Genomic DNA, 26,157 nt, shown 5'->3' with positions numbered 1-26,157 from the left:
AGAGCGGCTTCTGTTAAAAGAATCCGGCTACCGGCACCTACCTTCGGACAGCTGCGTATGCCCTTCTTCTGCGTCTCCTGCCGCCTAGACCTTAGCGAAAAGCTTTTCCAGGCATTATCTCAAAAAGGATCTCTGCCAGCACAGCAAGCGACCCGCGACGGTTTTCATGAAGGTACTCGAGTTCTTACCATCTCCTGGAGAAAAGAAAATGTAAGATTGACCAGGTAGTGCTGCATAAGGTTTAGAAGGATGCAAAAGAAAGCTGTCCAAGAACTTTTTCCCTACTTATGGTAATGCAAGTTGAAACTGTTGGAAAGTGGTTAGTTATCGTTTTCCCTCAGTTTGAGAGCTGCTCACTTAATCCCAGTGCTGTGCGGCTTCGTTCTTGACGTCTCAGCATCGGCCGAGCTCTCCGGCTGCCGGAGGCGAAGAAGCGGCTTTTTCGCGCCCAGTGCTTTCTGCCGGTCGCGGTGCGCTCCGAACCGCGGCTTCAGCCGAAAGCCGCCGGGGACCGGCACCTACCTTCGGACAGCTGCGTATGCCCGTCTTCTGCGTCTCTTGCCGCCTAGACCTTAGCGAAAAGCTTTTCCAGGCATTTTCTCAAAAAGGAACTCTGCCAGCACAGCAAGCGACCCACGACGGTTATCATGAAGGTACTCGAGTTCTTACCATCTCCTGGAGGAAAGAAAATGTAAGATTGACCAGAGAGTGCTGCAAATGGCTAAGAACGATAGAAAAGAAAGTTGTTTGAGAAAATTTTCCCTACTTATGGTTATGTAAGTTGAAACTGTTGGAAAGTGGTTAGTTATCGTTTTCCCTCAGTTTGAGAGCTGCTCACTTAATCCCAGTGCTGTGCGGCTTCGTTCTTCACGTCTCAGCATCGGCCGAACTCTCCGGCTGCCGGAGGCGAAGAAGCGGCTTTTTCGCGCCCAGAGCTTTCTGCCGGTCGCGGTGCGCTCCGAACCGCGGCTTCTGCCGAAAGCCGCCGGGGACCGGCACCTACCTTCGGACAGCTGCCTATGCCCGTCTTCTGCGTCTCTTGCCGCCTAGACCTTAGCGAAAAGCTTTTCCAGGCATTATCTCAAAAAGGAACTCTGCCAGCACAGCAAGCGTCCCACGACGGTTGTCATGAAGGTACTCGAGTTCTTACCATCTCCTGGAGAAAAGAAAATGTAAGATTGGCCAGGGAGTGCTGCATAAGGTTTAGAAGGATGCAAAAGAAATTTGTCCAAGAACTTTTTTTCAGCTTATGGTAATGAGCTATACTGGAGGCTCAGACCATTCTTCTTCTTGGAATTGGTGAAGGATGCACAAGCACTGCTGATTGTGCTTCCTTGTGGTACAGGAAATAAATAGTTGATTGTTTTCATAAAAACACACTTGAAATGCTAAGAGACAAATTTTAAAGCATAATAATTGGAGAAAGATTCCTAAACTTGTGGCCGGTTTCCCCAACCCATCTATTGATTGCAAACGACATTCCTTGCTGTTGTTCTGGTGCATGAACCAAAGCCCAGTGATGTCTACTACTTAAGAAAGAGGTTCTACCTTCTTACTAGAAGATGTTCTTACCCTTTTAAAACACTACCCCGAACATTAAGAACAAGAGATTACCTGATGAAGTAATGAAGTGCTTTGGTTGAAAGTAAATTGCATTTGAAGGAAACGGGTTTGGGGGCGAGCACAGGAAGATCTCCGAAGCAGAGTGCCAGCTTAGAGATAAGTGAAGCAATTCAGGAATGTCTTTCCGTGAAAATAGTTTACAGATCTTTCTGCACAACAGGTAACAACCAGCATCAGAAATGTGTGCAAATAACAGACTACTCACTACAAGGTTGTCATCCATGAGTGGTAAGGCAACTCAGACTCATAGCAGTGGTTTTGCTCTTGTGCCTCTTAGAATAGACAGAAAAGAATGAGGAAAACTAATTTTTCCATCTAGTTTCTTTCAGTATTGGTTCCAAGACTATTTTCCTGCCCTCAGGAGACAGCAAAAACTGTCAACAACTGAAATGCTTCAGAACTTGAAATGATCTGAATGGCAAATATTTCTCCTCAAATAAAATTTAAAACGTAAGTCATAACGGTAAAACAGATCGAGCTATTTAAAGATGAATGTTCTAGACTTACTAAAACATTCCCAGAGATAACTATTGTGTCCTAAAGCTGTTTAAAAGTCCAGAGTTCCTGGTAAAAAAACTTCTATGCAGATGAGGTAGCTACATGATAGTCTCTTTCCAGCTTAATTATACTCTTCACTCTCACCACCTCTACCAGTTGATTTTCGTAAGTTCTTAGAAAACAGTAGTTTAACTTTTTTAGTTCTATGAAAAAAAATGACAGTGACAAGAGTTCTTTGCACTGCCTGTTTTCTGAGAAGCCTGACCATCAAGCCTTAGGAACTTGATCATGAGTTTTATTTCATCTCAAAGTAAATTTTAAGGGCGTGGCAGAGAGAATAGGAGCCTCATGCAAAACAGTTTAGGCTTCTAATTCTTGTATTGTCCTACTTACCTACGACAAGAACTGGAAAGAGGATAGATTCCAGTTAGCAGCTGTTAAACATTTGCACATACTCTTCCGCTAAAGAAGAGGTCAAGGATGGTTTTCTGGCCCTCCCTCCACAAGCTGCAGCTTCCTTCAAGGCACTTTCACCTGCTGTGGCATGGAGCCCTCCAGCAGCTGCACTGTAGGTATGTGTTCCTCCATGGTTCTCTAGGGACTGCTGGGAGACAACCTGCTTCACTAGGATATCTCCAGGGACTGTGGGGGATTCTTTGCTCTGTCAACTGGAACACCTCCTCCTCCTTGTCTTACTGTAGTATCACGGAGCTGCTTCCCATACTGGTTTTTCCCCTCACTTGCCACTGCCCATTCATATGTTTTGTGCTTTTGACAATATATTCTCACAGAGACTGATGGGCTCAGCTGCAAAAATGTGTCTTGCTAGAAAATGACATGCTCTACAAAACCATGATTTTATGGAAAAGAATAGTGGAAGTACAAATATACTGCTAAAGGTCCGGAAACTTGACAGTGCTTCATTGTAATACATCCCCTGATTTTGCCTTCTTTCTCCTTAAGATCTGGAAAGAATACTGGGCAGGAGACAGTGTTGTTTCAAGGAAAAGACTTTTTTAGGATTCTAGGGTGCATCTTCAACTTTCTTGAGAAAATTGAGAAAAGGCCCTTTGTCTTTTGTGATAAATATCATTAGGCAGTAGGGACAAATTCTGACCAACAAGAGCAGGTCAAAATCTGGTGAGATCAAGCAATATACCTTGAGTGGCCAGGACAGAATCATAGAGTGGTAGAATCAGTTGAATTGGAAGGGGCCCGTCAGGAGCATCAAGTCCAACTTCTGGCCCTGCATGGGACCTTCCTCAAGAATCACACCAGATGCCTGAGAGCAATGTCCCAAAGGTTCTTGAACTCAAGATAGGTGTGATGCTGTGACCACACCCTGGAGAGACTCTTCCAGTGCCCAGCCATCCTCTGGTTAAAAAACTTTTTCCTGATACCGGACCTGAGCCTCCCCTGACTCAGCTGCATGCTATTTCCTCCAGTTCTGTCCTTGTAAACCTCATTGGAGAACTTTCCGATACCTTCATGTCTTTTTTCATTGTGGTACCCAAAACTGCCCCCAAGCACTCAAGGTGAGGCGGCCCCAGAACACAGCAGAGCAGAGCAGAGCAGAGCAGAGCAGGACAATGCCCTCTCTTGCCCAGCTGGTGATACTGTGCCTGATGCACCCCAGGACAGGCTTGGCCCTCCTGGCTGCCAGGGCACTGCTGATACCCATTTAGCTTGCCATTGGCCAGGAGCCTGGCTTCCTTTCAGCCTCTGGCTCCCTAGTCTATACACACACACAGAGCAGGATTGCCCTGTCCCAGGTGCTGAATCCAGCACTTGTCATCGCACAACTCCCTAAGGTTGGGGATTGCCTGTGGGAATCCTTGGAAACAGAGGATTTTGGGAAAGCTGCAAAAGGCAGGCCTCAGAGCCAGCAGAACTGTGCTTGGAGCTAAGCAGTAGTCATAAGGTTTGTCAGCAGAAAAATGATAGAAGAAGTAGAGAAGTAAGGACAAATAGAACAATGGCCTGTGTATTAAAGCTTGACCAGAAGAACTCCCTAAGCTACAGCAAAGTAGATCTAGCCAGATGTTAGGAAGTTCTAAGCTTAATAATGGAGCTCTGTGCATTCTATCTTAAGGCTTACAAGCAGGTCTTTTATTCAAAAGAAGCAAGCGTTCTTTGAACCAAAGTTCTGTGTGCTTCTAGGGATCGGAAAGAACTACTGTCAATATGCTTTTGCTTTGTGGGATTGGTCAAAAAGCTTTTCAAGTAAGTTGTAACATGAAGTTCTTTTTCTGCTGCTGGGGACGTGAGCTGCTGGCATCTTCCCACTGTCATAACCATGTCATGAGACTGATGCTGGAAAATACAACAGCTTGGGACGCCTTCCCCAGCAGTCCCGCCCCTTTCGTGATTTGTGCATTGACTCCCGGCCAGCCATAATTGCCCATCTCTCTTATTTGTCAAGATCTCTCTGCAGTGTCTCACTGGCCTCAAGGGAGTTAGTTGACAGCTCCTCCCAATGTAGCGTCTCTGGCAAACTTGCTTAATATTCCTTCAAGTGCCGAGTCCAAGTGGTTCAAAAGATGTTGAAGAGAACTGGCCCAAGGACGATACTGTCTTAGCCACTGAAATTAGCGCTTCATGCTTCTTCTTGCTCCTTAGTGCAGAAATCACAACAAATATCTTCTTTGTTTCTTTTCTATCCATGCAGATATCTTTGCTTATGCTCATGCTTTTTATCCCAACAGCAGCTGACACGACATTTACATACAGAGCAAGAGCACGCTTTTCCTGCTGTTACTAGACTTAACAATTTTGCAATCTGTCAATCAGATACCTTTGCAACTGAAGTCAGACCTTCAGCATTTCTCATCAAAAGAGTAGAATATCCTCAGAAGAAGAGAAAACTTTGCTGCATACTCTGTAAGCCTGCAGAATACATCATAAGGAGTTAGCATCACAATCATTTCAGCACTGACCCTATACTTGAGCAGGGAAAAAACTTCAAAGAAGAGCTAATTAATGCAGCAACATAATCTAAGGAATAAAACAACTAAGATCTTCCAAACTGGTCCCTGCGGTAGAAATGTACTTGTAAGAATACAGAAGGTAAAAGATATGGTTTGGAAAGGCTACATTCTTGCTAAGCTAAATTGGATCTCATCCTGTAGATGAAAGATCAAGAAGCTCAAAGTGGAGCTAGAGAGACATGTCCAGATCATGAGATAGAGCAAAACATTTTTCAAGATAATTAGGCATTTTGGTGGACTGGGCAGTTAGGTTAAATCTGCCACACTTACTCACTTTTGGGGACTGAATTGTGGAGTGCTAAACCATATCTGCTGCTCTAGAAAGTAAAAGAGACACATCCAAATGGTATGGTTAGTGTGAAGACTCTCACTCTCTATTGCTAAACATTTCGTAAGCTATTAACCGGTCATAGGAACAAAATGAAATAAAGCCATTATACCATCTTGGAATGGAAAAATATGTTCAAAATATTTTTTTCCTTCTGTTTTCTTCCTCTTTTTTTTTTTTTTTTTTTTTTTTTTTTTTTTTAATCCCAGAAGATACGATTCATAATTTCAACCATTCTGGAATGCTTTCAACAGATGAAGCCAGCGTAGTATTTTTCTAACAGGCTCTTGCCCCTTACCTTCTTCATTACTGTTTTGGAATATACTCCACAGTCATTTGATCTCAGTCAGTTTTTTATCTCTCTCCCCCCAAGACAAATTTTAAAGGACTACCTAACCACTAAAAATCATCATTTCTCTGGTTTCTCAAAGCTTTTTGAGAAAGTTGTTTTGTTTTGGTTTTTTCATATTGCATCATTCCTAATGTCTTCAGACCTACTACAAGTGGAAGTTCAAATAAATCTTATCTTAAAGAGACTGTTCAAGATAACAAACTGCCAGTCTTGGTATTTGTATTTTTCTAAATCCTTTTGATTTCAAGGTTGCCTTCCTGAATGCGCAGTTTAATTAGAAAACATTGTGTTTCTAAAGGAGACCCAGTTCAATTGCTTCTGCAAGTTCACCTTCATTTTGTAGGATTGTACTTCAAGAAATCTTCTTTCATTCAAACATTAAAAGAATAGATTTGACATCATCTGTGACCCTTTCATCTCTCTCATCTGTATTTCATTGCGTGAGTTTCACAGTTGCCTCCAAGAAGATTCCTTTCCATTCGCATAGCATGTTATCTGAAGATCTGTCTGCTTTCTTCACTTGCTTGAATGGGAAGACATGGGAAATACATTCTGAAGGTTATCTTTTATAGTCTACTTTTACCTACCAGTGTGCTTCTATTGACTAGAACCAATTTCAGCTGGAAAGAACATATTGTTCTGATCCGCTCCTACCAAGGGGGGATGATGTTTTCTTAACTGATCTCGGAGGGCAAAAGACAAGATGGAAAAGGGATTGCAGTATCACTCCAAACAAATGCACCTTTCTAGAATGACCACAGCAAATGCCTTCAAGGAATTAGGGAGAGGAAAAGAATAGAAAAGAGGGGGAGAAAGAGAGAGGGAGTATAGCTACCAAATGGAGAGAGATGAAGTCCTCGCAGCCCAGCCGATGGAGTTCTCCTAGGGGAGATCTCAGAGTCCTGGTTATCTCAAGGTTCTATTCTAGTCCATTGCTGAGGGGGGAAACAGATCTAGAAATGGCTGAGGGGGAGCAGATACAATAAAGAGCAAGTCTATTGAAATTGCTGAGGGGGAAAATGGTATTGAAGACGGGTACAGACAGTCCATGTTCTCAGCAGGAGAAGTCAATATCAATATCAGCAGTGAGTGGGAGCTATTGTTTCAGGACTGGTTTCTATAGGAAACCAGTCTAGGTCCCGCAAACACATCTGCAGGCAACACTTAGCAGGCATCCTGCTTCAGTCAGGCCAGTAGCCCTGGATCAGAATTACGGGTGTCTCAGCCTCAGTCCTTGGGAGGGGGGCTTCAATCTGCGTCCCTCACGGTGGTAGTGGAGCAGATGAAGGATTTTCCATGGGGCGGCTACCACAGTTGCCCCAGCAAGTTCATCTGGCCAAGAGGTGGGAAAATTCCTGGGCTGGTGTCGCGAAGCACGTGCAGGCCCATAGGTCGCCTCGCCCCTTGGCAGGCCCTGCTAGAAGCAGTCACTGTAGACACAGCTGCCAACAATCACTTGGCAGGCCAGAATTCTGCTCAGGGGCCTCAGGATTTCTGGCATTCCTCTCTGACTGGCATGCCAGCATTCCAGTCAGGGTCCTCAGGGTCCCCATGTCTGTCCTGGGGACGGTCGTGAGGCAAATGAGGGGAACTTCGGACTGTCTTTCACATGGATCAGAAAATCAGTTTACTAAAATGGCCAAAAAAGAATGTGTAACATTTAGAATTGAGGAAAAAAACAAAAACAAAACCAAACCCAAAGCATTGGAGCAATATCATTCTAGAGAATGCCATGTATCTATGAAAAGTACAAAAAACTTCTGTTTTCAAATGCACTTACAAATCACCTTTTTGCATCTGTTTTGGGGTTTTTTTTTTTTTGTTTTGTTTTTTTGTTTGTTTGTTTGTTTGAAAGCTCTGGCACTTATCTGATTCTTTTTTGAGCTAGTTCAGCTCATTAATCTGGTAAGAAAGCAGCTAAAAGTAAAGAGAAAAACCTATGGGGACCAGGATGCCACTTCAGCCACGTTGTCGTGAAGCATTAGGTCAGCCTTCTGTGTTGTAGAAATATCTCTGTCCTAGATGAAAATCAATGCATAGCACTATCTTCTTTTAAACTTTGTCCTTGCTACTGGGTTCCTGAATGATCAAGATGCTTTCAAACCAAACAACAGCCAGCCCTCTGAGATACTCCCCAAAGTATTGCGATGGAATAACTTGATCGGGAGGAAGAGCTCGCTATGCAGAACCTGAATATGAGGTCAAGAATGCTTTGTTGTGGATTACCATAGTTTGGGATTGTTTATCTCTTACCCCACCATGTAGGTCTAGGAAAAAATTAGGTAGCCACAAGGCTTTTACAGCTGCTCTTGTATTTTGGGATAGTAAGGATTTAGGGGAGTAAACAAAACTGTGGTGAGTTTTCCTATTGACTTGATTGCTCTGTCACTTTGAATTAACTGCTTTGCATGTCAGCTAACCCATCAGCATCAATGAAAAGAATATTTTCTTCCTTCCTGCACAAAGGATGTTTCATGATGCCTGTGATGTCAGGGACTTAAAAATGAAGACCATTGTGATGGAAAGGAAGCACTGGCATGCCACAAGGTAACTGTAGTGAGCTGTGTTTCCTCCTCAGCTTCACTGTGAGAGTAGAATTTTAATGAGCAGTTCCAAAACTTGGTCTTAGCATAGTCTGGTGACATATCTCAAAGGAGCAGTGTCCTAGGGTGACTTTATGATGCTTGTATCCCCAGTCATCTGTTCTCTTAATGCTGGATATGATATTCTCTGCCTTCAAGACTGGTTCTGAGAGCAAAGGTGGGGAGAAGAAGAAGCACCGAGTTTCTTATCAGAGGCTGCACTCCTTAGAAAGCAAGACTCTTCCACATTCTGCGCTGCACTGTGTTGTCTGGGCACTGACAGAGCAGAACAGAGCACGCATTTGCTTTTTAGTTGGTTTAGCTGGCTGAGGCAGAGTTTTCCCTGGACTGGTTTTTTTTTTCCTTTCCTTTTTCTTGGAACGTTTCAAATCTGCTCCGGACTGGGACCTGGGAAGCACTGGGAACTTGCACTTTGTGGCCTACTGGGGCCTACTCTGGGCAGCAGCCTTCCCCATTGCTGGAGGGGTTGATAACAGAGTGAGCACCCACAGGAGAGACTTTCTGATTTGTCGTCTCTTCAGTGCGGCAAATGAGTTTTGTCATCTGGTATTGTTCATTTTTTGTGCTGGGAAGTGCTTTGCCTGTTAAAGAAACAGCTTTTTCCCACTTCTCTCCCCAAACCAGTTGAGGGGAGGGGCTGTGTGGGTGGGCTTTCGGTGGGGGGGAGGGTGCAGTGGCCCTTTGTGAGGTTTTCTGCCAAATTTAGCCCTAAACCAGGACAATCAGGATGTGCGACTTAGAGAATGGTGGTTGGAACTTTGGTTGGAAAAGACCTTTAAGAACACTGAGTCTAAATGGAATTAGCAAATGCAACCATCAAGAAATGCTTTGCTGTTTGAAGAGAACGTGATTTATCTGGTAAGCTTTGCAAGTATTTGTGTCATCACAAGCACACATGACCAATGCATTAGATGGGAATATAATAAGAAACCTGTGCCGATCAACAGAATGATTCTCAGGGTAGGATATTTGCATGTTTCATCTGTCTTCCTGACTTCTTCAAATGAATTCTTTTTAGAAAGTAATGATTGGAATTGTTACTCTTTTGACAGTTCTGAGTGTATTACTGACCTTTTTGGCATATGAATGCCAAAGGGGTTAATTCACCTCGTTTTTCAGATAAAGACCGAGATTTAGTGTTGCTTCAGCTGGAGGCAGAAACATTGAAATCCTCCCGCCTCCTTCTTAGTACCTAATTTCTATTACAAAATCAGTGCACAATCTTGTCCCTTAAGGTCCACTTAGCTCAGTTTATACCAACAGGGTGACATTAGCAGGGCTCACATGATGCTGCACACAGAAGCCCTCAGTGTGCAGCTCTAGCAGACAGTAATTCCATGCAGTTGGACAATCCCAGTGCTGACTTTGGATCACCAGAAGCGTTCTTAGTAGAACGAGACAAATTTAATGGAGAGGTCTCTGCAGGAAGTGGCCTGAAGAAGACAGCAGAAATCCCAGCTGTGTGTTTGTAGAAATCAGTTGAAGGCCATTTACAGAAAAAAGATCTTTAAATCTAGCTAGCTTTTTCTGCAGATTATTTGTAAACTATATGCATGAGATGGACAGTTTCACTGAGCAACTGAAATACAGCTGCATTGAAGGGGATTGAATCAGGCTTGGGAAGCAGTGAAATAAAGCTTTTCAGGAATACCGGACATCCAAGTCCCGCCAAAATTGATCCGTTTTTTATGTCCAGATGCTTTTGAAAATAATGGGTGACCATTTGGCTACCTCATCGTTTTAATCAGAAATACAAAGAAAATTTTAAACTCACATATTTTATAGCTTGAGTATTTTTCTTTGTTTATTTCCTACTTTCCAATTCAGTTCTACAAATCATATGATTAGGTAATGAGAACTCATGCTGTATAAAAATATTTAATGCTATACTTCCAAGTTAAGGCCATGTATTTCCTGGAACTGTTTCAAAAAAAAAAAAAAGCCTATCTGGATTCTTTCTTCCCCACGCTCATTATTAGATGAAAATCATTTCAATATTCTATTTTGACTTTAGATGGTGCAAGATTATATTCAGAAATTCAAGCCTCTACTGTTAGGTTGTTTACATGGTTTTCTGGCCTTTCTAACTTTGTGCAACCACTCTTTGCAGCTATATATTTTTGCAGGAAGGCATCCCAGGGGTCTGTGAGAAGTTTTAATGTCAAGCAGAACTAACATGTAAACTACACGTGACATACTCGACATATTTCACCTCAGAAAGTTACAGTATACTTAGACGGGATGAAATACGAAAGAAATAGACTTAACACAATATTTCTAAATCTTGGAAATCTATTACCTGAACTTTGAGTCCGTTTGCAGGACTCTGTAGAAATGCAAACGTGAAGTCCAAGGAGTAGAGCAGAAGGCATATTGGGCAGGGGGACAGAAGATTGCTTTGAAGGATGATGTAAGCAAGATTGCATCCTAGAAAGATAGCAGCTGCTTCTGCTGGTGCCAACATTGAGAATTTGTGCCACTGGCCTAGTTTTCTGGGGACTTTTGACCTGCACGCTCTTGAGGGCTTGCAGACATGAATTAATCTGTCCTTTGATCTTTTCTTTCATTTGAACGTCTAGGACCTGTTTTGGTCTTGTGTACGGTACTGTATGGTGGTATAAACAGACATGTTTCCACTGTTTGAAAGCTGGAGTTGAAAGTTAGGTTGCAATTATGAGTTGGCTGTCAAAAGAATTAATTTTCTGCTTTAAGCAAAATATCAAGAGAGACATTCAATCCACTCCTGTGATACAGATTCATTTTGAATTTACAGGGTAATTTGCATTAGTGGTTGTACTGCATGAGCAATAAATATGACTTGCTTGGTTTCTAATGATGATAATAGTTCTCTTTGTATTACTATAAGAATTGAATCCACCATCATTCTTTTCCTAATATTATTATGCTGTAAAGGAAAAACTCTTTTGCATTACCCAAGGAGTATAATGCATGCATTTAGCATCATTCTTGCAGGTAGTCCTCAATTCTGAAAAGACCTCTCAGAAGCTGCATCAAATGGGAAAGCTAGACGGATGGCAGAATGCAGAAGCTGCCATTTAGGATCGAGTACAAAATGACACCCAAGAAATTCTTCATGGATGCTGCATAAGTACAAAGACGCCATTATTTCAAGGTGCAAAAGAGTCAATGAATAAAAAACGATGCTAATCAAGACACTAGAGTACCAAGCGTGCGACAAGGCTTTTTTGTAATGAACATCATGCCCAGCATGAAAAAGTACTCTTTTTATTGTAGATCGTTTAAAAGTGCACAACAGTTTGGAAAAAAGTACTTTTCTTTTTTCTAGTAATAAGAACTCTGTATCATTCTAAGAGATACTGGACACTGGTTTTTAAAAACAATGTTCTTTTAAAGGTTAATTCTATTCATAAATACTTCACAGGAAAACATTTGATCTGCTGTTCATCCTGAAGACTTTTAAAGGAAAATGTTGTGGTTGCGTTCTCTTCTCACTAGTTCAGGAGCTCAGTCTTACCAGCATTCTAATGCTTTTTTATGTTCCTGATGGCACGGCTTAGACATCCTTGTCTCCGTTACCGTCATGATTTCCATATCAAGTGATGAGAATTTTTCTTCATGATTGGTGAAGTGAAGTGTCATAACATTCATGTCAAGTCAATTTGAAGTTTTTTTTTTCCAAAGGAATCTCTTCCTTCCTAATGAAAACCTTTTGAAATAGCAAACCTACTCCGTTTTTCAGAAAGTGATATAATAAACCTGTAGAGTACAATGTCCTCGGAGTTGTTTTTTCACCAGAAGAAGAAAACTGCTGTTTTCTTCTTCTTCTATCACCTTAGACTTACTTTCTTCAAAACCTTTTTAAACCTTTGAATTTCTATTTTTATAGCTAATTCCTTTCACAGTGGGCTATAGCATATGTATTTTGAAAGGCCATTTGTACATATTCAAAGGGCTTACTTCTATTCTACTAAGAAATGGCTGTACTTCTAGTAGGGAAATTCAAGGTCCAGTAAGATTTTATCTTGTACAAAATTTAAAAAACTCCAACTCTTAAAAATGATACCAGAAAATGACGTCTGTAAGACTGTGGCAGGAGGCTTTTTCCAGAACAATGTGCAGTTCTTCCCAATTCTATTTTTCCCTCCCATTACTTTGTACACAAAGATTTTTACACAGTCTTCTAACAGTGGCATGTTACTACTGGGCTAGAGTATTGCCCTGCCATCATTGGAATTGACTGGAATGCAGCTGTGTTCCAATTTGCTGATGGGACAAGGGTTTTTTTGCTGAACACACTTTAGCAAGCAAGAGGGCTTCTTGGTCTTTAGATGCTGAGTCCCAGAAAAAGATGAATGAGGTGGTGACATGCCTCGTGTTTTGAAGAGAGATCAAAAACTTATTTCTGGGGTCACCTCCCTTTTGGTACGGAAAGCACACAGAGGGCTTTGAAGCAGCACTTTCACCCTCTTTGCATTCACTAGTAAATCTGAGACAGAGCTTGGCCCAAGGTTTGTGCAAAAATACTCTTTTGATGCAACTGTTCACCAGACAATATCTCTGGGAAAATGTGCAGGGGCAGAAAGCAAGCCCTTCCTGGGAAATCTACTGAAATGGTTCAGAAGTTATTCCCACTCACTGTTGCTAACCTCTGCTGTCTAGCTGTCGGATATGCTTGGGACCATGTTGAAATAATTCTAAACAGTGTACTGAGGCTGCAATATTGAGTAAACATAGGTATTTTCCATAGGTGTCAGGGAAAAATATTTCTATTGGTAAAAATGAGTTCCATAGAAAACAAGAACAGCATGGTAGAAAAAAAATCACATCAATAGAATGAAGATGCCCAGAATTCTTCTTTTGAAGTTACACAGAGTCAATATTTTCTAAATAATGTTGTGAAACTTATGAAGAAGTAAGAGTACATTCCACCTGACTGGTGCACAAGTTCATGTTTCCAACTTACAAAAAACATATTATTAAAAGAAAAATGTTCCACCTTGTGGAAAAGTAGCCCATTCGTAATTGTATCAAAGGTAGGATTAGATCAAGTATTCCTACAAGACAGTAGTAGTACTATGAAAAGCCTTTTGGCATCTATCTGACTACAGGAAACTTGAGCAAGCAGAAGTGTCTTTCCCTGCTGCAAGCTGTACTTCCGATTTGCTACTGCTGCTTAAACATTGTTCAAAGAAAACTTGTCAAAATAAAACTAGTGTATACAAGCAACTGGAACTATCCATTGCGTTCCAGCCAATTTGAACTAGAAAATATCGGACACACACTCCAGTTGAATATTCTAATGCATAGATGGAGTATACCAGCACTAAGAAATGGGAACGCTGGAGAAAGGAGCAAATGCAGATGAATTTCAGGGAAGGAAATTATTGGAGAGCTAACTGCAGTCCCTCGACTTTACAAGAAATGATGTCCAGTAAATCCCAACCTGACACATAAAGAACTCCGTTTTGAAATGGGCTGCATCTATGGTCCTCTGTTCTTCCTAGATGAAGGAACTGTGTTTTGAATCAATCTTCCAAGTGGTATGGCTAAAGACCTTGGATACCTCAAATTTTTTTTTTTTTTTCCAGAAGCAACTGTCTCGAAACCTCTTTAAACTGACATTTCCCCTGAAGATGCCATCTTTTAAAAGAGCACCTTTTCATTTAACAGGGTATTCCAAACATCATTTCCAAATTTAGACTAAAAGTAACACTCTTTCTAGTTATCTTTGGGTTTTTTGCAGCTTCCTGCCAACATAGGCAGCAAGGAAGAGAACAGACGGCAGCTCTTTCTGGAGCATCTTGAACAAATGCCCTTGCTTATGTTCAAATCTTTCACTTCTCCAAAATCCCTAACGATGAAGTAAAGGTTGTGAAGGCATTACTAGTAGTATTAGATGGCAATGGATGGGTCAAATAGAATTTGTATCACATAGATGATACTTGGCAAACAGCAAATGAAGGGGTTTCTTTCAGCTCTCAGACTGATGTTACATCTCAGTAATTTATTAAAAAGATAACAAGAAGGATATTTTTTAACAGTGAACTTAATTACACCCCTACCCATGGACATCTGAATCTTAGGAATAGACAGTGTCTGATTTAGAAAAAAAAAAAAAAAGAATTATCACAGTTTAAAGAAGTATATGATCATGAACACTTTGCTGATAGAACGTAGCCTATTCATTGGCTGAAATGAAGCAGGTAGACGGGACATAGGAAATATTGTTTTGTGAATCAAACATTTATTTTTTTAAAGTGATGCTTACAGATGGTGAACTCACCAACTTTGATATTGCACAGTAGATAAGGGTACCTAACTTGCTCCATCAAGTTATCCCTTGGAATCACCATCCAAGGGCATTTTCCCCTGCCTCTGTGAAAATGTGCCTACCTTTTTCACAACACTTTTGCAGCAGCATTCTTAGGCCTGATCAGCTGGTATGGAGGGTGAATGATCAGCAGCAAGGTGACTGGCCAGGGTCATTTGCTTCAATGGATTTTGATCTACTGGATATTTTGAAGACCTGCTTCAGCCCTCTTTGTCAGACACAGCCTTCAAATGGTGCTAAACAATTGTTTGGGCTGTGGACCACATGAAAAAGTACTTTCTGGTGCCTTTACTGGGCCATATGCTCTTGATTCTCTCCCTCAACTTCTCCATCACCTCTCATCTCTTTCACATGAGCTATGTTCAAGGTCCACAGGATACTTTTCACAGAATCTTCAGGCCTGATGCAGTAGGAATGATGAACAAATGCAGCTGGGATGAATTTTCCAGTTTGGATAAAACCTCTTGTGCACACAAATCCCCCTATGCCCAGAAAAACCTTCACTAAGCACTCGTGTTCAACCTAAACCGCAGTTTAGTCTGAAAGAAAAGCTTTGGTCTGAGAGTATCTGAGAGATTTGCATGAAGCACAGATACGTGACCTATGCAATTTTGAAGATCAGAGTTAAAAGAAAATGGCAAGAAGTTTTTAATTTTGCCGGTTTTAATTTTCAATTCCATGCACTTTTTCAAAAAGTGTCAATCTCAAATGGCCATCAACATATTTCAGTCATCTGGGAGTTAGTATTCATATCAATTGTGTTTCAAATCAATAGAATTTCAAACCTTTCCTCAAAGTTTATATACCTAGATTTAGTATTTCTGATCTCTATTAGATGAAAGGAAGACATTTTTTGCTGTTGGGGTGCTGGAACGCTGCTTCGGGTTGCCCAGAGAAGTTGTGGATGTCCCATCCCTGAACGTATTCAAGTCAGCTTGGATGGGGCTTTGAACAGCAACGAATGCGACCCTTGATGGTAGATAAACAAAGCTTGAATATAGAAGAGACTCAGATTGAGGTATACGAACAAATTTTCTCTCAGCTCTTGGGGTAAATTCAAAGTTGTACAAAATTGCATTTCTCTGTGATTTTCACTACTGTAACAGAAAGCTTCATGAAAACTGTGCAGAAGATATCAACTTTTAAAAGCGATAAGAACTACAACATCAAACACATGGGATGGGTTTCAACATGGGACACCCTCTGAGAGAAAATCTCTGTATTTCGACACTTCATGCCAATCATTAGGATTTCAAGGAGTGCCAAAGAAGGCGGCAAAATATCCTTCAGGACATTATTTACTGTAGTTCAGCCTGGCCATTAGTTGGAATTGGTGTTTGAACTAATGTAGACATACCACACACACTTTCCATGCACTGAAAACTTACTGTTTACAATGAATAAGCAATGAGGATCAAAATTGATTGAAAGCATCTTAAAAATGTCAAGTATTTCACTGTATATGATCTATGATCAAAATACTTATTCCTCCTTAGTGAGGGACAAATAAATTCTTCCATACCATGATGGTTAAAAATTGTCTAAACCAATGTTTTCTTCTGAAAAGACATCATCTAATTTTTTCTATTTTTAGAAGAAAATATTTCTAGACATAGAACGAAGGAATTTTAAAGGAACAAATGGAAGGAAAATATTCTGCAAACAGAATTCAATGAAAACCTGTGTTTTAAATATGAGGTAGATATTCAACAGAGTTTTTGTACCAGATATTTGAAATAGTGTACCGGCTATTTTGTCCACAAAGAGAGCTATTTAGCATTTCAGTCTTTTCCAAGGTGTTCATGATCTGCTATGCTGATCTCTGTGCATGCCTAGGTGTGTGCGGAAGGTGGGGCCATGTGAAGGGGAGTGTCTATGTTTGCTTAGCACTCGGAGAGGCAGATTCATGCCTCAGCTCCATCATTTCTTTTAGAAACTTCCCAGAGAGTGGATATGAAGTTTCATATCCAAAAGAGATCAATTCCCAAGTCATCCATTTTACTCTACCTTGTAAATCACATGCTTTGTTGCATATTTTATCAAATATACTTTCAAGCCGCGTGGAGGAAGGAGAATGTGGAGAATCCCTCCAATGTCTTGCAACTTGTACGCAAATAGATTTTCAAGAAAATCATCATTTCTCTTTTAAATACATCTGGGACAGGCATGATGGTGGAGTCAATCTGTTGAAGTTTTTGTTGCTGGGGGAAGTTGTACGAAAGGACTGGTTTTTACATTGACCAGTTACTGAATCAAGTGCATGAACACATTTGAAATTCCACTGGGGTTTCCTTTTTCTAGCAGACTACTTCTAGAACTAGCTAGCAGACTCAAGATGACTCTTTTTCTCTGTTTTTGTTTCTTTCCTATTTTCTTGCTTTCTCTGCAACTGTCTACACAATTTTAGGACTTTTTTCCCAACTCAAATTGTTTCATAGACCGATAATTCAGATACGCTTTTTACAAGGAATGTTTTAAATCTTTGTTAGAATTAAGAAAGTTAAGGACATAGGTCTTTTTCTTCCCTTATGAATATTGCAATGAAAGAGTTCAATAAAGACCAACTCCTTTTTATTTATTTGGAATACAAGTCGATAATTCCCATACAGTAATTCATTGCTGGACCAATATTTGCCATTCTGATGTAAGTTGTCACTTCTTAACAATATGCCTTCTGTGACTACGTTGACAACACTTTTGGTAAAGATCCTAACTGGTCTTAGACACGCATAGGGAGAAATTTGCTCTGCCAGTGTCAGTCTTAAGCATGCGTCTCAGAGGATCTTTCTAGAGCTGGGGAATTTTCCCATGAAAGGGATTCAGTTATGGAAGAGACAGGTTTCCTGGAGTTTTACATTCTTCTTGAACACTACTTAAGGAACTTAAATCCCATGTCCATTTGGATCTCACTCTGCACAGAGCTTTGTCATGCCAGTCCTTGAAATGCATCTCTAAGAGAATTCACTAGCACAGAATGAATGAGGGTGGAAGGGCTCTGTGGGGCTCCCCAAGTCCCATCCCCCTGCTTCAACCAGGATACCTAGAGCCTGTTGCCCAGGATTATATCTGGGCCTACTTTTAATGTCTTCAATGATCCAGACTCCACCATCTTTCTGGACACTCTGTGCCATGGTTCAGTCACCGTCACGGTAAAAAAAAATTTTGTGATGCTCAGAGGCAATCTCCTGTATTGCAGTGTGTGCCCACTGCCTCTTGTCTTTTCACTGAGCATCATTGAAAAGACACTGGTTCCCTGCTCTTTGCACTATTCCTTCCCGTAGGTATGTGTGCTGCCATGTAGATAAACGTCCAAAACTTCCCTGAAGCCCAGGCAGATGATATTCTCTTCATCTACCAGGCAAGTTCATTCACCAGAGGAGTTTAAAAAGTCGTCAAGCACCAATTTCCCCTGGTAAATCCATGCTGACTACATTTGTTCTGTCCTCCTTCGTGTGCCTGGCAATGCTTTCCAGGAATAGCTACTCCATCAACTTCCTGGGGATCCAAATGAGGCTGGCTGGCTTGTACTTTTCTGAGTCCTCCTGGTTGCCTTTTTTCAAGATGGGTGACATTTGCTTTCATCCAGTCTTTGGGCACTTTCCTCAGTCACCATGGTCCATCCAACATGATCAGGAGTGGCCTCAGAATAACATCTGCTAACACCCTTGAGACCTGTGCATCCATCTCAACAAGGCCTGTGGACTTTATGGAATACTTCCCAATTCAGTGACTATGCCCATAAAAATTTGCATGGGATAAGAGGCCATTTTAACAGGTACTTGAAGAGTGAGTGAAAAGCTATGGAAGCAATCCAAAAGGACAAAGAGTAGAGTTCCCTTTGAAGACAAAGCATCCCATCATGGAGCTGAGCAGCTTTAGATCCAGGTAAGCTTCCTCTCTGAAAGGATGCAGAAGACATGATTTTACCTTATCCAGTAATAAAATGTGTTGACCATTCACTTGCAATACAAAAAATTCAATGATTTCCAAAATTATTGCCTCCTAACTAGACAATAATATACTGGCTGGGTATTCCCCTAACAGATGAGAGCACCTGCTTGATGTCTCTTATGCGGGCAGACTATTTGAAGTAGATCATTTGAGTGGGGATTCCTGGTCTTCGAATTTTCTTTCTGATGAATTTGGAATATTTACTGAAGCAAGGACCGGAAGATGAAAACTTCATTTCCCATCAGCGCACTCTAACATCCATGGCCATAATGCCATTGTTTCTCCCCAGCTGAGTCAAGAATTCATGACTACAAAGTGGATCAGCTCCAAAGGAAAGATCAAGGCTGGATAATATTCTCTCTCGGTAAAGCTATTTATCTCAAATGAAGTGACCAACTTCTAATTGCTCACTGGCCTAAAGCTACAAGGAGGGGGAGATGGACCAGCTTTCCTTCCACTGCTGCTCTCTTTGTCACCTCGGTGTTTAATACGGGTAGGAAGACGTTCAAAAAGACAGCGTTGCAGAATTCATAAAATTCAGTCTTAAAAAAAATCATTTTTTAGCAGGTGAAATAAAAATAGCAAATAAAATATATAAGTTTGTCTTGCCTTGTTCTGCAGGTTTTGTAACTGGCACACCTTTCCTTATGAACGCACTGTCCTTTCCTAAATACTCTCATATGGAGGAAGATGCTTCTGATCAGAAGAGCACTAGGATGTCTTTACTCGACCTTTTCTTTTCACTGATGCTTGGTCCTCTGAAATGAATGGTTTTCTAAAATTGAAATGTGCTACTATTGTTCCCACGGGGTAAGCTGCGGACTCTTCCTGTCGGAGCTGTCACTAATCAGCTATTCTCCTATCTGCCTTTAGTAGTTGAATGTTCTGGTCTAAAAGTAGCACCTTCTGTGTAGCCATGCTCTTAGTTGCCAGTCTCATCCTAAATCCAAAGACCCTCCTGCAAAGGACCGCTGGTTCTGTAGTCAACCAAGGAAAAAAGACCCGTCCATCCATGCTTTCTGATTTAAAATATTAGGGTATGATGTCCCTAAACAATTCTCTGCAGTTGAACACTACTTATCTTTGGCGTGTTTCTTCAACTCACTTGCAAGTCATTCATGCCTTAGGTTATTGGGAGAATTGCTTCATTGGAAGATGATTAAAAGGGGTATGAGAATACTTTTGTGCTTCTGCTATGAGGATACTTTTCAAATCCATACAAACTTCCTGCAAATGCAAAAACCTGCATCCTGTATTGTCCTAGCTTATAATATCAAAATGATCCTATTCCCACCCTCAAGAACTGAGGAAACCAGGGGTGGCATCGTTTTTTCCTTCTCTCCTGTTAATGGGCCCATCAATGTCTTGCCACATGACTCAGAGATAACTCCCTCCAGGAGCCATTTCTGTTTCACGGGTAATCAAGGACCCACATCATGACTCAGAACGATATCAGCCCATTGGGAGATGCTCTGCCCAGGGGGTAGGAGCTAAGCATCCCCACCTGGATATCATCTGGGTTTTGGAAGGCAAGAAGCACCATTTCTACTGCATCGCCAGAGGAACGGCCACCCTTAGCCACTGGTTTTCCAGAGGACGAGAGATACCAGATGGTTTCTACAGAATCACCACTTCAACAAGACCATTTCATCCAAACTGCTTTCACCACCCTAACTAGCAGGATGTCAGCTTGTATTCTGACTCTGTCAGTGGTTTTTCTTTTGTACTCTTGCATGGATTTGGGTTTTTCCCCCTTTTCCTAATAAACTGGATTTCTGACTTGGAGTCTTGCTGCAGTGCTGGATTTCTTCAGCCCAACTAGCTCCCGACACCGACAGCGAGAGTGGGCCGCCCCAAGAAAGCTGTCGAATCCGGGCTGCAGCTGTAGGGCACAGCTGCTCTACGGCACAGGTGGACTGCCTTGGGGATAGAACTGCGCTGAGGGCAGGGACAAGGAACAGGGAGAGGTCTTCTGCATATTTTTCAGTTTACTCCCTGGAGGGTCAAGGACAGAAAGACAATGATTCAAAGGCATCCATCAACTTCTAAATGGGGGGAAGGTCCCAGGGGAGGATACAATCTTTAACCAACTGGGAGAAACTGGGGGTGGTAGACAAGGAGGGGAATACAATGTTGAAACCAGTAGGGGGACTACAGGGGAGGAGAATAACTTGAAGAAACCACTGGGGTTTTGAAGGGTACAAAATTGAGAGGGAAGTTTCTAGAGAAAGGGGCAGGCTTGGGGAGGGGTTGATGTTCAATGGGAGAAGGAACAGGGAACAAAAGGGCAGGTCTTTGGGGAGAGGGACAGCTAGGGCAAAAGCCAACAATACTGGGGGGAAAGGAACAATCCATTCATAATAACATATGCTATAACAGCACAAAATAGGAAGCCTTAGAAAACGGACTACTAGAACTGCAGTACAATAATAAACACACACTGCAACAGAGTGTCTCACTGGTTTGGCTTTCAAAGCCGAAGAGGTGCCAACCTAAAAATTTCCCAACTTCAAGGTTAACTGGCTGCAGTTTTGATTTCCTTCTTAAATATATCACCAAGGCGCTATCAGCTTCTGTAATTGGCTCAGCAGCATGTCTGTTCTTAGTGCCAAGCAGGGATTCACTTTGCCAGGCATGGAGGAAGCTTCTAGGAGCTTTGCACAAAAAATCACTTCTGTGGCTGGCTTCTTCCCTCCCCACCAAAAACCAAGCCATGCCAAACCAACACCTTAACTAATTCGTAGTACTTAGTACGCATCCAAGAATGTCTTTTAAATGATGCTTTATGTTTTTACCAAACGCACTGAAAAGAAGTGGATCCATAATATTGATAAAAATTGTTCCAGTTCAATAGAAATATTGGGTCATGCAACTCTAGATTACATAGCTGTTTTTTTGTACAATACCCAGAGGCTTTTTTCACCTCCATGGAAGAGCCTAAATGAGGGATGTGGGAGTCCAGGCGGCTCTCCAAAATGCAGTTTATTCCATCCAAGACGTTGCAGCAGTCCAGGGTAGTGGGCAACAGAGCCTGTGCCTACAGCTGTCAGCTCTAGCTACAGGCAGGCCTGGAGACCCTTTGGTTTTGGCACTTTGCTGAGCATCTTCATACAGTAGAACCAATCTATCCCTTAACTATTATCTATAGCCTATCCTAACGACTCTAATTACCATATGTTGCTATTCTCCACTCACTAAAAGTCAGTATATTACAGCTGAAGCGGAAAGTTGTTTTTCAGTTTTCTTGACAGTGGAAAATTTGGAGAGCTTTTTCTGCTTGCAGCATTTGCTGACTTGTTTGCCTGTGCTAGCTTCCTGCTTGGTAAAAACATCTTCTTGTTTGGGGTGGGTTTATCCTTTGCTGTAAGTCATAAAACCCTCTTCTAACTAAGGTATCCTCGGTTATCCAGTAAGACTGGCTCAGCAATTCTTTTCTTCTAGATCAAAACTTGCTTCCAACTCTATTCCTTCTTCAGACTCCACATTGAAAAATCTTTCTGCCAAGCATACATATCTGTGAGACTTTCTCATCAAACTTTCATCTTTCCCAACACCTCTAAAGAAATGTTTCCTGATGGTTTGGATCAGAAGATCCAGTATTGCCATCCTGAGATTTTTCTTTCGAAACCCATAAGCTGTGCTCAAGGTTTTGCCTATGTTCTTCGTTGTGCCTTGCATCTATTTTGGCTAGAAAGCCAGTGTAGATGATGTCCTTGCTGCAGTAGCCATGGGAAATAAGGTGGAGTGTCTGGCTGATGTACCGGGATGTAGACTATCCAGCACTCCCCCAGGGAGGCCAGGATCCCTAAAGGAATAGAATATTGGCTATGCTCTGGGAGTTTTCCAGAGAGAAAGATCCTCACAGCTCAAATGATTTGTCTCCTGGAGTTCTGAGGAGTATGTGGTGAAGAAGAAGGCTGCTGTCTTTTCCAAGAATCTTCCGTGCATTCAAGAGGATCATTGAACTTCTTCTCTGAGAATGAAAGAAATATTAGTAGTAATTAGTACTTTTTCTCTGTCTGTGCATCACTGATTGAATTTGGGTAGGCAATATTTTTTTTATTTATTTATTTGAATTATTCATCATAAGGTCTTCCAAATTCCCAAATTCTGCTTCACTTCTTTCTGTTGTAGGCCAGTCTGGTTCATCTTCTCTTCTACTGTATTATTGCAGACCATATCTGAATGGATTTTTTTTTTTTCATTTTGAACATTAGGTTTAAACTGAATGAACAGAATGCTTTATTTATCCTTATTTGACCAATTTGCAAGGAAATACAGAATTTTGAAGAGAAGTGACGTGACTCCACTTGAGGTTTTCAATGGAAGAGAAGAATGACGATGATGATGACATTCACAGCATTGTTTACAGTAACATTGCAGCTAGTTTCCAGCAACGAAGGTCAGGTTCTGGAAGCAGGCATGCATGATTGTAGAGAAGTCTAAAAAGTTTCAGTTTGGCCGCTTTTCTTGAAAAATAGCTAATATGTCTCAAGGTTGTGCTGAATCTTGTTGTACAGACACTTCTTTTGAGGTCTGAACTCCTTGCTGGACTTCTGTATCTAAGAATCAGATACAGTAAACCTATGTTTCCTTATATGCTGTAAGAATTTGGTTCTAATCTAGAAGAGCAAGAAAAGGTTGCCATATTAATACAAGGTAAAGAACCTGCTAAGAAAGCAGTTAATGGACTGCTTTTTTTATTGGAGCAGTGATTTAGTGGTTTGATGGGTTTTTTTTTTTTTTTTGCTTCTCAATAGAATTTAAGAAGTGGTGGGGTAAGAATGTGTGGATGTTTATAGGTTTGCCTTGAAAGAAGAATTACAGAGGAAACTGTTGTAAAGAATTGATGCAGAGCTCTATGCATTAATGCACTCTTCCGTACAGAGTTTCAGAAGTGAAAACCAAGAGGAGAGAGTGCCGACAAGATGAGAGTGCCGATTTACTAGAATGAATTCAAGATAGCATTCTTTTCTCTCTGAATTACAGCTCTAAACCTCAGGGTAGTAATAGGAAGTACATAACAATCTCAAAGATTTAAAAATGGATGATGAAGTTTTATATCCAGTAAACTGTAAGGCTTCACATTTTAACCTGGTTTGCATTTTGGCAAAAGCCTGGAATCTTCTGCAATTTGCCAGATAACAAGGGATTTAGAACAGGAAGTATGCAAGTAATCATTTGGAGCCTTCATCTCCCTTCTTCGAACAATGGATACATTTATTATGCTCCTATTTTTATTCCATCAGGGGATTTGATCATGGAAATGTCTAGTCATTCTTTTCTTGTTTTCAACCCCTCAAAGAGCATGAATCCAAACTATTCAGAAGTTCTTGATCTGCAACGGTGACAAGCACTATACTGGTAAGAGTCAGTGGACATTAGCAGATCCCCTATGACAGCCCCCTATGGCGGGCAGTTCTGGCAGGACTGATGTTTGAGGGGCTGGAATTCTGTGAAATAGAACATTCTATGAATGGGGAAAATGGAAACAGATTCTGAACGTTCAACCCAACACGTGAACAAGTACTAGGGCAGGTAATTTTCTGTGGAAATTTCTTTAGCCCCAGTGTTGTGGATGATGATTACTCTTCCTACCTCCTTTGGTCAGCTGCCAGCACAGTCACGTTACTCCGCTTATGGACAGAAAACCAGAAGAAGTCATTTTTGAACAAAACACCCAGCAGGACCTTAGAGTGTTTTTGCTGCAAAATGTTTCAAGGCAGATAGGGAAACAATTCCATTGTAGAGAGTGTGCTGAGAAGACAAGTTTGGACGTTAAAAACCATGGGATCTGTTTCTATATATGTCACTGATTTTGCTTATTATCAATTTGGCGGGGTTTCTTGTTTTGTTGTTTTTTTTTTTTTTTTTGGTTTTTCTGGTTGTGGTTTTTTTTTTTTTCCTGCATCCTTGAGATGAAAGCATAAGACAGAAAAGTACGGTAAAGTTAAAATACTTTTGAGATGCCTTGTGCTGAAAAACTTGTAGCTACTGCTAAGGCCCATAAGCCAGGTCCTGTTTCATTTCTGAGAAGCTATAAAATTCCCATTGGTAATTTAGTTCTAAGCATCTGTTGTTATGGTGGAGATGCAAATTAAGAAGAACAATTTTTGAATCTGTAGGGATGTATTTACCATTTTGGAGCTGCCTTTTCAGTCTCTGAGCCATCAATGAAAAGAAGGAGAAGAATCTACGCTCTTTTCAACCTGTGGACCATCCACTACTGTCCACGTGCTCAGATTCAAAGCCAAACAATCCTGTCGGGCCTGATTGGGAGGAATTATTTGGATTCAAAATACTAGACTAGTATTTGATTTCCATCAGCACAGTCCATTGGGCACGAATTTTGATATCAATAGAACCTTTCACGGGGATCCATCTTTCTCACCTGCATCACGTTTTATAAGAGAAGAGGCATTGTTGAATGGCTTCAGTGAAAAAAAAATCTTAAATGCACTCTGAATGGAATTGAGATCCAAAGGAGCCAGTATTTCAAGAAAGCCTGAGATGTTGTCTGCCATGAGATCCCTTCTAAGAGGTTCTATTAAGGTACCAAATTCTTCATCAAAATACTGTCAGATTAGTCAGAGGGGAAAAGCAAACTTTTTGAATGGTCCTTTGGGAAGACAGGGCTTGCAGCGAATTTAGTACTTGCTGCTAGGTTGCCTACATTCCAGGAAAGAGTATTAAATACTGAAATTCGACCGATGGTGGATGAAGTCTTTGTGACTGTGAAAGTCCAGTGCATGGCAATCTCAGAAAGGAACCCATCAAAGCCCCTGAAATGCCAACACACAAGTTGTGAGTTGGCAGTGCATGCCAGGTTTTAGCAAACCACAGCAAAATGCTGATTGCAAAACGAGGCCATCAAGTCACATCCGGTATGAAGCAGTAGGAAAGAGGAAAGCAGCTGAGAGCGTCAACCCTGCTAAGTAGTCTCAATATTCTTATTGCCATTAGCAGAAATGTGAAATGAGTCTATAAAAATTACAAAGGAGGCAAAAGAAAAGGGAGTGATGACTCCTCTGGCATAGTGTTTCCTAACAGGGATCTTCAAAATCCTGTAAAGATTCTCTCATCCTTGAAACTGAAGGAAGGTATTAATGGCAGTAAGGAAATGGCATCAAATGCTAGAAAGACTCTGGGCAGTGTACTTCTAGACAGAAATGCCACTGATGGAAAACCGACTAAACTGGCACCAATGCAGCAGCATTGTACTAAAGCCCAGAAATTGTCCACGGCTTCACTCTCTGCCATTCCTTTCATATGCACACAGCAGCTCTGCAACATTCCTACTCATCATCTCCTTGGCAAACTGGGCGTGAGGGTCCGTAGTGACGCAGAGTCCCCAGGCAGGTGCAAAGGAGAGCCGCTTTCTTGCAAAAGCCAGGCTTTTGAAGCAGTCAGGCCTTTATCACTTGCATAGCTTTAAGCCGCAACAAACATAATTCAACCAACCGTCATACCCCACGCTGTGAACACGCAATGCTTCTAGAACT

The sequence above is a fragment of the Haemorhous mexicanus genome, chromosome 2 (assembly GCF_027477595.1).
Source record: "Haemorhous mexicanus isolate bHaeMex1 chromosome 2, bHaeMex1.pri, whole genome shotgun sequence".
NCBI classification, from domain to species: Eukaryota; Metazoa; Chordata; class Aves; order Passeriformes; family Fringillidae; genus Haemorhous; species Haemorhous mexicanus.
This window is presented reverse-complemented; position numbering follows the sequence as displayed.